The following is a 15,630-nucleotide window of genomic DNA, read 5'->3' as shown; positions in this document are numbered from 1 at the left end:
GGTGGTGGTGGCGGTGGTGATGGTGGTGGTGGTGGTGGTGGTGGTGGTGGTGATAATGACACTGGTGGTGGTGGAGGTGGTGGAGGTGGTGGAGGTGGTAATGGTGATGACGACACTGGTGGTGGTGTTGTGAGGCGGGAAGTGAGAAGTACTGTGGCCGCCTCCTGCTGGGAAGGAAGCCTCACACAAGGTAGAGAGGTAGAAGAGAAAGTCTTGCAAGAGTTCCTCACTCAATTGCCTACCCTGTTATGTTACAGGGAGAATCATAAGACATTTGCTAAGACTCGTCAGAAAAAAATAAAAAACAAAAACACCAATCCAATTAGAAAATGTGCAAAAGGCATGACAGACATTTAATCGAAGAAAATACACATATGATAAATAAACGCATGAAAAAATGTTCGACATCATTAGTCATTAGGAAAATACAAATTAAAACCACAATGAGATATAATTATATACCTATCAGAATTGCTAAAATTAAAAATGCATCAGTTTATTAGAAAAGCATAACAGTTACAAATGTGTATGTACCTAATAATGGATTTAACATAAATTAAAGGGAGTGTTTACAACATTCAGGAAATGAAAAAGACAAATTTAACATTATAGTTGGAGATTTTAGTATGCCTACCTCAGTAATTGATATAATTTATATATAATAATTAATATTTATGTGTGAGTTTATTATACATATGCATAAATATATAGAATTATAAGTATATATAATATAATTATATATGTATATATATAATAGGTTTATTTGAGTATGTAGAAGGACAAGAATATAGGAGATCACAACAATCCTTCTTAAAGAATCTTTAGGAATAAGAGCATTTATTAAGTTGCTTTCATCAACCATTGGCTGAAGTTTTGTAGCCTCCATTATCACTGATCCCCAAATATAAATGTGGTCCCCAATGCAGCAATCTTCTTCCTGGAGGTGATACAAGTTTAATAGTTTGCATAAAAACCTTCAAGGGAGAAGCCAGAAAGAGTCTTTGAAGAAACTTAAGGACAGAATGTTCACAAAGCAGCTGCAAGCCATATGTAGCCACCGACCAAGTCAGTCGCGGATACCTGCCTAATGTATCTACTCAAGAACCAAATATTCTATTCTAGTGTTCTACTATATATCTGTATCCTTGGCCTAATAGTATGATACTCTTCTTTATCACAGAGAGGACTGGAAGTCTGTTGGTTTCATGTTCTTCCTGCTGTAGTAAGCTATTGTTATTATTACTGAGGATGACCATATCAAGAATCCCATAGTTTCCAGAAGTTCTCATGGTAACTACTTTTCACTACTAGTTTTCTACTAATTTGATAACTGACATTGAGGAACTCAAATGGGCCTTATAATATTTGCAATTTTGTATAATATCCACTGTATCCCTGTGAGAAACATCCCTCTTTGGAAAGCAAGCCCTCGAGTGTGGTGATTGTTTCACAAATTTTGCGAGTAAAACCCATAGTGATGTAAGAGCAGTCCATCACTTTTGACTCTTGATTCCTGGACTTAAGTTTTTAAACCACTGACAACACAAATGCCATTTTTAGGTCACTGTTACACAGGCCACATCTTCAAGGACAGTGCTCCAAGCTATTTACCCCAGCTTGGCATAGTAACTACAGTGCATCAGGTTATTTGGTTCTTTCAGTAGAATGGCTGTTCTTGGATATTTTTATTATCCAATAGGGCTTTGGAGGCAATCATGCTTCTTGACCACAGGTTCTGTGTGCTGAGAAGTCATTAATAGGAAGTTTTCCAGAAAAACAAAGGAAATTGAAGCCTCTGAGGACTAGTTTGTGTTAGCAAGTGTTACTGTTAATAGAAACCTGAAGGCAAGAAAGTGAGTACATACATTATTTTTGCTTCTAACATAAGATTTGCCATGAATTTCTCAGCACTAGATAATCATGCCCTTACAAAATTTTCATTGGCTAGATAAATGTATACTAAGTGCCCAAAGCTGTGAGAATGTTTTCTAATAGGGGTACTGCAATTCAACCCAGGATCTGAAATGGAGGTCACTACCTACTTACCTTCCCATACATTCACTACTATCCATGATTATCAGCTTAGTTTTATGGACTTACACAGGCAAAACAGAATTAGAGTAGGATTGCGGTAACTATATCTGTAGGTTTTGGTTTTTTATATCCACACCAATCTCTGAAAACCCTTCTGTTATGTGCTGTTTCTTCTGATTTACTATCTTGTTTGGGTAAAAGAAGAAGGCAAATGACCACTCTTTTTTCTATAGTGGTATTCCACAGATGAAGGAATAATGTGAAAGTTTAACGGGTACTAAGTACATTGCAATATACCATTTTATATCATTGAGGCTCAATATAATTTATCAATCATCACCACAATGGCTAAGATACTCACATGTCAAGGTATACAGATTCAGGTAATAGCCTTATTGCCCACTTTGGAAATGAAATTGACCATAACTCAAAGGGTTAGTGTCATAATATCTCCTAGACCATTTCAAAATTATCAACTCTTTATGCAAGACATTCTAGTCCAAGATGGGAGCTCCACCAGTCCACCTACAGGCTTTCCATGGTTGCTTCATGACACATCGCCTGTGCTTTCCTTAATGCCTTTGTAAGTACCCAGATAGTGGTTCTCACCTTTTACTAGGTAAACCCCATTCTAACATTTCCATTTTCTTGAGCCTTCAGGTTCCTTCCATAACACTGCGCCAACGAAATCATGACACCTCCCAACTTACATTAGCTTGTCATCATGGTCACGCTTCCCAAAGACAAACTAACACTGTTAAGACCAACTCAAGGTGTCTTCCCTAGGCAGCAAAACCTGATTCATTAATGAATTCCCCTAGGATAATAAGTCCTTTCCTACCCAGACTTACATTATTCTCTATCAGATCTAACACCCTCAAAATCCACCTTAACACACCCTTTCATTTCTTGATAGCACAAATAGGTGAGGTCCTACTATGCTTTCATCTAAACTGTCTCTTCCTGTAACAAGTATCTTACTTTTCCTCTCAAACTTTGTTGAGACATGATTTGGTTTTCTACTTAGCAGATATGAAAAATGATGAGGCCAGGTGTTTGCAAGAACAATGTCACTTTGCAAGTCACCTGAGGTATGGTGGTCCCTAAGATTGTTATCACAAGGAATGGGAAGATGAATTTTCTTTTGTTTTGTTTTGTTTTTTAATATTTTTATTCAAAAACAAATAGCAATGAGACAGTTTCACAACCGATTACTAGTACATTTTCAATCATTAATACATTGCATATTGTTGTCTTAGTGGTTATTAATTGTACAAGATGCAGACCTGACATCCTGTCTCAAACACTATTAGAACAATCCTCCCTATTCATTGAATTAAGAGAATAGAGCTGTATATCTATCCTATTTTGAGTATACAGATATAAAATGGTCGTTCATTTATATCCCCCTTTTTTGGTTAGTTTTGTCAGAGAAGGGCATTCCATTGTCATTTAAACACTGTAGGTGCATGAATTCAACAAACTATCCCAGATGGACTACTAGTCCAGTAGTCCATAATAGTAGTGGGTTTTCCATAAGATTGTCAATGTCTGAAGTTATTGGCTTGAGCATTTTACAGCTCAGCATATTAATATGGCTTTACTTTCTATACCTCATTTTTATACTTTTCTGCTGGATAGTTAAGAACAAGAAAGAGCAAGACCTATATAAAAAGAAATGTAACTTTTGTATCTTATAAGGTCAGTCAAACCCCCTCAAGATTTAACCTGAAATCCTGTACCTCAGTTTGTACATCCTTTGTCAGTGTCGGCCATATGGATGAGTCACGGCCATTGCTTGACCAATTCTCTCTCTGTGAAAGCTTGAGAGAATGTTTTCTCTCCATGTGACTCTCCTTAGGCACACTCTACATCATTGATCTCTTTCCTCTGTGGCCCCAAAATCTCTTTGATCAGAAAATTTGGCGCACAATTGAGTCACAGGATGTTACAGTACAGGTTCTCCTATTTCCTGAGTCCTTACTGATCTTGAAAGGCTAGGACAAAAATTTTGGCTGTCCTTGTAGCTCTTGTTTTTCTTTAATTTTTGGTCTGCAAAGTTAAGTTGTTAACCCTCCAGAAGAGAAGCTTAATGATATTATTACCCTATAACATAGGCAGTTGAGTTTAACCTCTATCTGTCTGAATATCAAACATCTTAGGCATAACATGGAACAGGTATTTTCCATCAAGTATTGATATGTTAAACTTCAAGTCCCTCCAGAATATGAAGGAAAAAGATTAAAAAGATAAAAAAGTTAAAATAAGAATAAGCTTTCACATATTTTTACACAGAAATTTAGAAATCTAACAATATATATCTTTGTAGCAGGACAGTCCTGTGACTTTTTTTGTCTCATGTTTTCATTTATTATCCTTTTTTTGGGGGGGAAGATGTGTTTTGTTGTTGTTGTTAGATTAAAGCACTTAAGCATATTTGGGATTTCAAGATTTTCAAGTTATCACTGAAATGCCACCATCCCTCAATTTAGTGTCCTATTCTTTTTCTGTTTGTTCCCTACCTTGACATAAAAATCCATTTGAAGCTGTATAATCAAGCTTTTCGAAGCTCTATGACTCACAGGTATTTTAGTTACAGTAGACAAGACTGTCTTTATAAACCTGTCATAGATGCCCTTTGACTTTCATATCATACCCTTAGTTCAGGTTATCATCTATTAGCCAAGTTTCTTGGTGAAGTTAACAGAAGCCAAACCCTTATACAATTATAATTCTTAAAATTGGCATGGTTTCATGTGACACTTAAACAAAACTACAACAATCCATAAATTCTAACACTTCGCAGTTCTCCTACTGCTTAATCTAACTACATATAGAGTCTTCTTCATATCGATAATGTCCATATATGCTGATATTTTACCTGCTACCAATTGACTCATACAGTGTTCAGCAGACAACAGGCCCTGAGGTAAAGAACATGCACCACATTTTTATTTGTTAATCCAAGCTGAGGAAGAAGGAATGAGAGTTGAGAAAAATAAAGCACAGAAGGCCATTATCAAGATGGTGCCTAAGTGTAATTGCTCAGTCTGACTTGGTTGTCCTCTAAGAAGGATGCCTAATATTTGTCTCAGAAAGCATGGTGTGGGGAGGAGTGAATAAGAAAAGTATGAAAGTTGTCAGAATCAAAAGAGAGTCATTTGTGTCAACCACAACACGAAAGAAAAGGAAAAGGAAAAAGCCAGAACCTAATGGAAAATCCCTGTGCATGAATGCCCCATAGTAACTATTTAATAGTAACAAATGGATTTATCCATTGTACTTGTACATATGGAAAAAAAGTACTTCTACAAAGACTGATGCCTTTGTTATAATTATTATAACCAAAACTTATTAATTCAAAATATCTATGCAATCTTGATCCTTTTCTTTAAAAACCTTCCTTTACCACAACCTTAGAATATACTCATATTTTACTATCATGTATCGTGTTCCTTTTAGTACTATACTGAAATAAATATCATTAATTTGGAGACATTCTTTCTGATCGTTTTTTTGTTTTGTTTTGTTTTTATATTGCAAAATTTTAAAAAAGATTTATTTACCAGCTCCTTTATCTCAGTTGTTAAGCAATTGTCCCACACATCCAGGTGCCACACACATGAGAACCCTGGAGAACTGGGGGCTCTCACCTATGGTGTCTGCAGGCAGCCAGGGACAGGAGGTGAGAGGTCCTTCCCACAGACTGAGGTTTTGGCAAACAATATCTACTACAGCTGAATGGAATGACAGGTGATCTGAAGTAGTGTAAAAAATATGTCATACATACTATCAAGAAATCACCACTTTGATAGGAAGAATTCTCTCTTTGGTCACAAAAACTGTTTTCCATATTAAACCTTGAGTTACTAAGTTGGGATAAAATAATGACATATAAGAATATAAATTTAGGTCAAAACACTAGCCTACAAATAAAAGGGCAAGTAACCAAGAAAAAGCTACTTTTGAAAGAGTAAACAACACAATTGCTGCCTAGGGGACATATTTGCCTGGCTGGCCTATAAAATGAAAATACTAACAACCACCCTCAGGGCTGCTGGGGCACCGTGGTTTATGGATCACATGTTGTCCACAGCGCTGATGCTACAGGTAATGAAGCCCACTGATGGAAGGACTGTCCCTAAGGGTGGATCCAGTCTTCTTAGGGACACATGGGTCGTCATTCCCCGCCTTTCCCTTCTCTTTCATCTGTGTCTGGCCAGAAGACTTATGACCTCTAACTTCCCTTCCTAGTTTCTATTTTCTTCCTCACTAGATCTCAAGAATATGTGAGACAAAACAAAACAAAGTTAAGCAGACTTATTCCATACACTGCACAGCTATGTGATAAATCGATTATTTATTGAAAAATTGAATTAAATTTACATAAATAGGAAGTAAGACCTTAATCAGAATAATAGTAAACAACTCTCAGTATCTATTAAAGGGATTATGAGGGACTATAATGAGCAACTATATTCTTAAAAATTTAAATTTATAGGAAATGGAAAGATTCCCAGAAAAATTCAGCTAGTTCAAATGGAATCAGGAAGAAATAAAAAACTGAACAGACTCATAACACAAAAAGACTCTTGAGTAGTAATTAAAAATCTCCCCAAAAAAGAAGCTTAGGACCAGGTGTCTTTACAACCAAATTTGGGATATCAAACTTCCTATAAATAACAAGGCTTTTTCAGTTCAAGTTATGTTAACTTACTGTGTGTGATTTTCTGGTACTTGAAGTTTTTGTAGAACAGTAAGTTAGGTTTTCATTAGGACAATCTGTAATTCAGTTATCTCTCTAGAATTGGCTATTTTAATTTTACTTTCTGAAAAAAAATATTTGATACAGGGTCTTAATACGAAGCTCAAACTCAGTGATCCGCCTGCCTCAGCCTCCCCAGCACTGGGATTACAAGTGTGCACAAAAGCATCTGGTTTGGGGCCAGCAGGGCATGTGGTACCAGGGATCAAATTCAAGTTCTTGTGCTTGTTAGGCAGGCACTTACACCACCAAGCTGTCTCTCCAGCCTGAACTTCATTTTTTTAAATCAATGCTTACTTTCCTTCAAAAAAAGTGAAATACTTATATTTTCTTCATAGACTTTTAATGATCAGTAAGTGAAATAATAAACCAAAAACTTAGAAGGATGTGGAGCCATATGAGATACTCCACAAGTGATGTTTTAATTCACTATAAGATGAAGAGTTATGCTTACTATAAAATTTAATATAAGCATAGGCTGAAAAGAGCAGGCCAGGACTGGTCAAACAGCTCAGCAGATTAAAGCACCTGCAAGCAGGCGCAGGGGCAGGGAGTTTGATCCCCGGGCCTGCTATACCGACCCCACCCCCAGGACGCGCAGAGAGGGCAATTGAGACTGGGCTTGGTGGCACTCACCCGTAATCCCACCACTTCGGAGGCTGTAAACAGGAGGATCACTACGAGTCCGATCTAGTAGTGAGACCCTGAACACCATGTAGACCCTTCCCTAAAATACCATAAAAAAAGAACAAATCAATGTTACCCTTATGTCATATGAATTGCAATTTTTTATGATATTCAAGTTCAGTTTACAATAAGACTTTTTAAGACAAGAACTAAGTAGTATAATATAAACAGTGTAAGATTCAGAGTTAGAAAACTAGATCTTGGTGTTTTTCCTATCTACTGGCTGAGAATTTTCCGAAATAACTCATCTTATCCACTTAATTTTATTTTTTAAAGGAAACACTTAGCATGCCTTGATTACTTTTTATTTTTAATTGAATAAGTAATCTTGTTGTTTAATTGCTATATATCTGTTTCATTGTGAATTAAACATAAGAAGTGTCATGTCACTGTTGCTGAAAGAAATTAGTTATACAAAGCAGGTGAATGCACGGCACGTCACCTGGCCAGAAGGAAGCATTTAATATGTGCTTTCCTGTTTGTTTGTTATCTAGCTCACTCCCAGGACTCCATGACAGTGAAATGTTTTCTGCAAGCTGAAAAAATATGGAAGAGAATTGTCTTGTTAATCATATGTAGATTTAATAGTCCCTTGCTGCATTGTAAAGCACTATTGAAATAAAAGTTTATTTTATATACCTCTGTGACTTTCAAATATTCCAGTACTAGAGTAGTTGTGACTGGAAACTTTTCAAAGATATTCATGTTATAGATGCATTTTCCGTTCAGATAAAACTGGAAAAAATAATCTAATTAAAGTAGAATGACATCTGCTTTACCTGCGGTGATAAAGACACATTCACTCTGAAAACGTGTTATATATATAGTTCGTTTCCAAAACAAACACTGAGCTAAATATTTCTTTCTAAATTGAACTTAAGGTATTCACAGTAAACATTATGTTAAAATAAAATTGTGTATTTTCTTTCTTCTTTTTGTACCATGGGGTTGTGAATGAGTGTAATTTTTTTGAACAAGTTATCTGAAGATGGCATGATAGATAACACAGTAGGCAGATTACTGGTTTGGAGAACACTTACAAACATAAAGTGTTTAGCATCTTCTATGAAATACTAATAGATCTTCTAGAAAAATTTCAATGTATTAACAATCATGAGACAAACTATTTTCAAACGTCTCTTAAAACAGGGAGTATGAATTAAAGGAAGACAAAATTGACAAAAGGAACATTTCACAAAAATGATATTGCAATGTAGTAGAGAAAAATGAAGTATTTTTTCAATCTTATTTAGCTACAATGTTTTCAACTTCCCGGGCTGTTCATAGATTCAAAGACTGTATTGCCTCAACTAATTACTGGATCTCACTGTATTGGTATGCATGACATAACAGTGACTTCATGATTCAATCTAAAGTACAGGATAAGTTCTGTGGATACCTTAATGTAAGTAGGCTTTCTCATTTGCATGTGTTCTTCAGGGAAACAAAAGCACATCCATTATTTAAAGCTATTCCTCACATTTCATTAAATAGAATTGAACATGGTTGTAATTCTATAGCTGTATTTTATTTTTCAGAAGATAACTTCCAGAAAGCAATGATTTATGATTCTAAACATGAAAGTATATTCCTAGTGTACTGCCACAACAGTGTTTAGAAGAGCTGGGATGTAAACAAAAAGTAAAGTGGAAATCACTGGCACAGATCTAAAATCCAGTCATATTAGGAAAGGAAAATATATCTAATTTGAAAGCTGAAATTACTTCCTCTACAACTTTTTTTTTTCAAGCTTTAGAGAAATAATTAAGTTTCATCATATGTTTTGCTTACTCATGCAGAATGTAAGTAAGACTATTTTTTAATGCAGTTGCCTAAATTCCATTTCACACTTTTGCCAGGTAATTCTCAGCTCAAGCCAACCTTGGGCTTCAGGGATTTCTTCTGCTTTGTGCTCAGGGAGACAATAGAGTATGATTTTGAATGCATAGCAGTTCATTCCAAGATCAATTCAATTGTACCAAAATTCTATAACCTCAGATTATTTAATCAACTCATTTCATAAGCAAAAAAAAAGCAAATGCAAAAGCAAACAGCTCAATGCCACTTGATATTTAACATAATTAGTATAATTTTCTAGTTTGTATTTCAAGGACTCACGCTACATATGTTCTTCAGCAAAGAAAAGTTATATTCTTATTGCATGCGGCATTAACATTTATCATCTTTTATTAGAATATGTCTTCACTCTAAATTCTATATTGTGGAGAAGTATATGAAAATAATTCCCTCAATCTCTTCATCGTGAAAGCAATATTACTTAACTTGAGGAGAAGATGGAGGATCATATAGCAATATTGTGCTTTATGAAAGAATATATTTCATGTCACTATTTGCACTGTAATCTGTATGTAGATATCTATTTAGAAGAATCACTTCTTCAAAAAGTCTTTGTGATATTTCTTCTAAGAAGAAAGTGTTCAAGGTCCAATATTTCTGTATCAGTCATCAATCCCCCACATGAAATAGGTATGAGCTCCAACCCAGACAAAGTCTTTGCCAACTCCCTCTGCAGCTAGTGTTTTCCTTCACGAAGGTTGTTTCTCTTTCTTCTCTTACACCACTTTTACAAAGTCAACTAAGTGTATTCAATGAGCTCACCATCAAACTACTCACCTAGCATCTCAACAGTATTCTTCCTGACGTCATACCCTTAAAATATCAGTTACCAAATTTATTATTTTCTCACACCAATGAGGTGTCTTTGACTTAAGCAATAGAAATAGTGTGAGAAAATGGACCTGCAGTTCGCTGAGTGTGAACATTAATCAGAGCCACAGTGAGTATTGCACATTTCTCTTGTTTTTTTCTTTAAAAGCATATGTTAATTATATTATTTTCCAACCAATATCTCTGCTGAAATTCTACTAGCAAACTATAGCATCCACTGATCTTCTTATTGAGGTATATTAATAATAATTTCTTCACTTGCTTGTAAGACCAAAAATTAGTCAAAAGATAACTATCATATGCAGTTTTATTTCTTAAATTTTTTTTGTATTTTTACATGTCATTCTATGACCTCTCCACAAGAATTTAAATTGATATAATATCACTCATATACTTGGGGATTTAAAGAATAAAATTAAAAATGAATTTATTTTTTATATGTAAGAATATCATCATGGCTTCTAGGAATTAAAATATGCTATATTTAATAAATTTACAATCCTACAAAGATACAGAATAAAAAGTAGAGGACTTTTTTCCTTTTGTACCAATTCCAGATACTCTTCAAAGGATAATCAGAGTTGATAAACACTATACCTTTCTATAGAAAAGAATATTTAATACTTTCACACATATAGTCACATACACACACATAAGCAGTTGTGCTATTTAACAGATTTTATGAAATAGATCATTATTCTATTATACATGTTTTCACATACTATCATTTTTTTAGAGAGATTTCATCTCAGCCATACAAATCTACTGTGTTCTCTTCCTTCAATTTTTGCAGGTTTATTTATTTATTTATTTATTTATTTGGTACCAGGCATCGAACTCAGGACCTTGTGCTTGCTAAGCAAAGCAGGAGCTTACGCCACTAAACTATATTCCCGGCTCAATTTTTGCAGTGTTAGAAAACACTTACTTTCTTTGAACGGGCATTGTACTAAATGCATTGCATAGTGTTAGTCACTTAATCGCCAAGAGAGCTCTAAGTAAAATTTGTCACTCCCTCTTTCCCTTAATGCTCGCTCTGAGCATGGGCTCATAATCAAACTTCCTGAGTGACTCTAAGGCTCTCTACAAAGCATAGCTTGTGGTTGTGTTTATCTTTGTGAAATGTATAGATGTATGATTATGTATAGCTTGCAGATATATAAACGTACCTGAATGTGTATCTTGAGTCTATTGTTATTAGTAAAACTGCTAGATAAAAGGGACACTTTTTAAAACATATATTTAAGCCTTCTTTGAAAAAAAAACCCACACAATCTTTTGGGTTTGCTCCTGGTTGTATAATCTTTTGTAGATTTTGCTAGCTCTAAATTTTTTATTTGTAATTTGATTGTCCATAAATTTTTGATTTATATAGTGCTTATATAGGGAGGTTCATTTTAAAACTATAACCATGTTACTGGATTTTTTCACTATGAAAGGTTCTAGAAATTTTATTTTATTGACTTCAAATGGTGTGGGGTTTTTTCTTTCTGTTTTCTAATATCTGTACTCCTTTTTGTGTTCTTTTACAATTTCACCAGCCAGTAATTCTAGGACAAGATTATTTAATAGTAGTGATGCCAGATGACTTTGTTTGGGCTCTTACTTTAAAACACTTCCACGAGGGCCAGCAAGATAGTTCAGCAGACTAAGCGCCTGTTTAGGTAAATTGGGGTTCAATCCTCACACCACATGCTGCACCAGCCCTACCGCTGGGCACGCTGAGCCAGCAACCAAGTCCAGGTGTAGTGGTGCATGCCTGTAATACCAACTCTGGGGAGCCGGCAAACAGGAGGATTACAACAAGTCCAGCTATGCAGTGAGACCCTGTGTCAAATACAAAAATTAAAAAATTAAAAAATAAATGAAACACTTCCACTGAACTTCCGGACTCACACCAGCTCGTTATGGGAGTGTGTAAGCTCTGGTGCTCATTTTGTGTGCTATTTTTCACTGTTTAGTGTGTGTTATACTGAACTGGAAAATAATTTGGAGATTTCATTTTAATTCTGTGGACTTTATCTGAAAAAGTTTGGGAGGATTTGTTTGTGAACACATCTATGACTGCTAACTTTTACCGCTTTAGTCTCTTACAGAGGGTTTTTGTTGTTGTTGTGTTTTGTTTTCTGTGAGGTTTTTGTTTTTGTTTTTGTTTTTTAAAGTACCAGAGATTGAACTCAGGACCTTGTGCTTGTCAGGCAGGTGCTTATTCTACTGAGCTATCTCCCGGGTCCCCTTCATAACTTTTTAAATTTTATATTTTATTGTTATCTTTTGCTTAAATTTAACTTTTTTGATTTATAATAGCAACTCATATTTCCTCAAAAATATCGAAGATTTCACCTAAAACTTTTTTATTCACATAGAGTTTATTAAAACTATGTTCTTTTAATTCCCTCTATTTCAGGGTTATATGACTTTCAGACTTATGCCCAAGAATATGTCCCATATCATATAATCACATACTCATAAGACATATGAATGTCAAATTTCAACTTGAATGTGTATAATATGTTTGAATCATGATTTTTGATTTAAACTTCTATCACTGGAACAAAGCTTTCCAACCATTATCCATATCAACTGCTGTTATATATAATAAATTTGCAGTAAAATCTGGGAATATAAACAATAGCCAAAACATAAACCCTATCTTGATCTCCCATCACCATAATTGAAGCTTCATTACTTTTGACATATGTGTAAAATAAAGATAGTATGTAGAGTGGAATCTTTCATGCCTGGCTTCCTTCATTCCTATCCCTACACTGAGTCAAAGCTGATTGTTAGATGCAGCATCATTTGCTCTTTTTCTGTTATTTAGTGTAGAATTATAGAATAGCAAAATTTATTTATACATTCTTCTGATGAAGAGCATTTAGCTATTCCCAAAATTTTATTTTTAAATGGTTGAATCCCATAATAACTTGTAGCATCTGATATCGTATGTCCTCCAACTTTGTTTTCTCAAGATTGCCTTTGTGCTTCTTCAAACTTAACACTTCCCCAACACTTTATGTAATTTTTTAATGCAAAAACTATACTAAGCCCTTGAATCCACTTGTCTTGAGCCATCAATCAATTTATGAGGAATGTACATCTTTTCAGATTAAGTCTCCCAAAGCACCAGCATGAATACTTTGATTTATGTGATTGCTTTCAATCTCTTTCAGTGACTTTTTATAGTTTTCTGTATAGAGGGTTCACACATTTTTAATTAGATGTATTCTTTGATTGCTCTCCTTATACTTTACAAGGTTGCTATTTTATTTATCTTTCTGCTTATTGTTTGTATAGAGAACCATAACTGATTTTACTAATGTCTTTTTATAAGTTTCAGACTTATAGAAAAACTGAGTAGATAGTGTAAAAAAGTTTCTGTTAACCCTACACACTTTTCTCTGTTATTCATATATATATTAGTGTAGTGCATTTGTTAAAATTAAAGAGCACTATTGATACAAAATAATAAGTTCACATTTTATTCAAAGTTTCATAGCTTTTTTTAAAAGAGTTTCATAGTTTTACTTAATGTCTCTTTTCCATCTCAAATCCTGTCAGACTTCTCTTGCTTTGATGAACTTCAGATCTTTGAGATATACTGATTAGCTTTACTTTAGAACAATGTCTATATTAGTCAGCTTTCTGTGGCTAGACCCAACTATTTGTCTATACAACTTGAAGGAGAAAAGGGTTGCTTCGTCCTATGGCCTCAACAGTTTTAATCCATGCTTAGCTGGATCCAAGGCAAAAAGGTGAGGCTGGAAGACTATGGTCAAAGGAAGCTGCTTAGCTCAGGGCATCTGAAATGCAGAATGCAGCGGCAGACACAGAGGCAGGGCCCAGGTGCAAGCTACATGCGGTCCCCAAGATTATACCCCAGGACCAGGCAGACACACCCAGAAGGGCATGTTACTGTCCTCCTCTCCATCTTTCAAGTCAATGAAGTTAACCAAGATTAACTATCACGTACTATGCCAGAATTTGCCTGATGTTTTTTCATGTGTAGAATGGGGTACAGGGTGTGAGGGGAAGGATTCCAGAGATAAAGTATTACTTTTACTGTATCTTCTCTAAGAAAAGACAGCAACAAAATTTGTAGCTCTTGACATAGACCTTGATCCTTAGGCTGAAGTACACTTGTCAGATTATTTTTCCACTGTAATGTTGGTCATTATGCACATTTCTGTTTTGTACTCTTTGAAGAGAAATCACTACATCTATCTCACACTTGAAAGAGTTGAAATAATTTTGCTGTCTACTTTGGAGTGAGGCATCGACATAATTCATTTGGATTTTAAAAAGTTGAAATTTTTCATGGTAGATTTGTCCGCAAGTGATTTTTGTGTAGAGAATTTTGTATCCAGGAAACTTACTATAGTTTTTCACTTCATATATTTTGTTTTCAACCATCTCCTCTGGAAATTGTGATCATTTTTATTACTTGGGGACTTGTATATGTAATTCATCCTTTTTTGGCCTGTTTTAGTGTTCACAGTGAGTATGAACACAAGTGGTGACATAATTATCTTGGGCTTATTCCCACTGTAATGAATAACTTTCCATGTTTTATCATGTAAATATTAATTATGAAATTTGATATAGATTTATTTTGTATGAGTAAAATATTTTCTATGTCCAAGTTTGTAACAATTTTTAAAATCATGAATGAGTGTCAATGTGCGTAAATGCAAAAGTGTTTCCCTCACCTGCTTAAATAATCAAATACATTTTCTTCTTTTTCTTTATAATGAGATAGAGTACATTGGTTCTCCAGTTCAAATCAACCTTTCCATTCGGGAGAAAACTCAATTTGTCCTTATGTGTTACCTATTTTATATATTAGATTCAATTTTCTAATATTTTGTTAGGAGTTTTCATTTTTATGGTTATGAAAGAGATCTTCTGTTCTTCCAATAACCCTACAAAATCTTGGCAACATGACTAAGTGGAAATGTGAAATAAAATGGAAAATGTTACCTTTTTTCCCTCTTGTCTGGAAAAATTTAAGTAAACAATAGTTATTTTATGTCTTTAGCGCTCACTATTGAAGACAGATGGACACCAAGTTTTCATCATCATATGGATGTAAATTTGAAATTCAAATGTTTAAGATAGTAATACTAATAATTTCTGCTTTCTATTGGATTTGCGAGATTTTTGCCTCGTGAAATCTGTTCATTCATATAATTTTCAGTTTAGTAGTATAAACGCTTCATAACATTAGTCCACACGTTAACGTCCTTTTGCCCCTATAGGGCCATGCATTCATTTGTACGTAGCTAATTTGAGCAGTGTCTTACGCACTGTCTCATTCCTGAGATATGATAGCCAGCATCTGTAACATAGAAGTTTTACTTTGGCTCATGCTTTGGACTTTTCTGCCCTTGCGTGCTCTGCTCAGCCCATGTGGAAGCAGCATGGCGGATTGGTGGGGCAGCAAAAAGCCACTCACC

This window comes from Octodon degus, unplaced genomic scaffold (assembly GCF_000260255.1).
Source record: "Octodon degus isolate 3935 unplaced genomic scaffold, OctDeg1.0 scaffold00167, whole genome shotgun sequence".
NCBI lineage: Eukaryota > Metazoa > Chordata > Mammalia > Rodentia > Octodontidae > Octodon > Octodon degus.
Note: the sequence above shows the minus strand (reverse complement) of the source record.